The sequence below is a fragment of the Notothenia coriiceps genome, unplaced genomic scaffold (genome assembly GCF_000735185.1).
Source record: "Notothenia coriiceps isolate Sejong01 unplaced genomic scaffold, NC01 NC01_scaffold00037594, whole genome shotgun sequence".
Classification (NCBI taxonomy): domain Eukaryota; kingdom Metazoa; phylum Chordata; class Actinopteri; order Perciformes; family Nototheniidae; genus Notothenia; species Notothenia coriiceps.
Genome location: NW_011370295.1, coordinates 232,753 through 233,572, shown reverse-complemented (window position 1 = coordinate 233,572; position 820 = coordinate 232,753). Strand labels below are relative to the sequence as shown.

Sequence of the window (820 nt, the reverse complement as noted above, 5' to 3'; positions counted from 1 at the left end):
TTCCATTTTAAAGAGAAGCCGGAGATAAAAAGAGTAAAAGGCCAATATATTGTTGTCCACTGCACACTTCAAAGTCTTGGAGGATTCATCACATGTGTCTTTAATGTGCCTCATTCTGTTTTCATTTACTCGTTCGTTATCTGACCAGCTTCAATCTTGTAGGCTACTCACTTCGTTTCTTGTAGCCCTCGAAAGGGTTTTGGAGGTTGATGCCTCGGTAAACGTGAGTTGTTTAGCTTTCTTGTCCGCAGCAGCAGAAAGCATTTTCGAATGTTTGAATGAATCAAAGTGGGTCGTCACCGTCGACTTTCTCGTATGCTCCAACCATAGACGGCTCCAACACACAGTTGCACTGGCTGCAGAATAGTTTCCCCCCACTTTCGTGAAAGACATCGGGGTACTGCTTTGCCCGGTCTAGCAGAAATGTTCGTCAGTTAATGAGANGGCATGTCCTTTCCTAACAAAAATTACACATTGATTATGCGATTAAACATGCAGGGTTTTTATGTGATTTTATGCGGTGAAATTGCGGGAAGTTGCGAAATATGCGGAAAGTTGCGAAAAATAATATCTTTTTCGCAACTTCCCGCAATTTCACCGCATAAAATCACATAAAAACCCTGCATGTTTAATCGCATAATCAATGTGTAATTTTTGTTAGGAAAGGACATGCCTGAAAGACACGACATGTTCTCCTTGTCTGAGGGTCAAGAGGAACATTAAAAGCTGATGTTATGAGATTTAAAGACCAGGGGCCGTATTCACAAAGCATTTTATCTTACCGCTAGGAGTGCTCCTAACTCGCGCTAAAACATTTTAC

General features: G+C 41.5%; 1 protein-coding gene across 1 annotated transcript in view; it reads right to left on the bottom strand.

Moving 5' to 3' along the window:
- Nucleotides 1-820, bottom strand: part of tcp11l2 (t-complex 11, testis-specific-like 2) — a 15,941-nt gene that overhangs the window by 8,766 nt on the left and 6,355 nt on the right. The window lies entirely within an intron of this gene.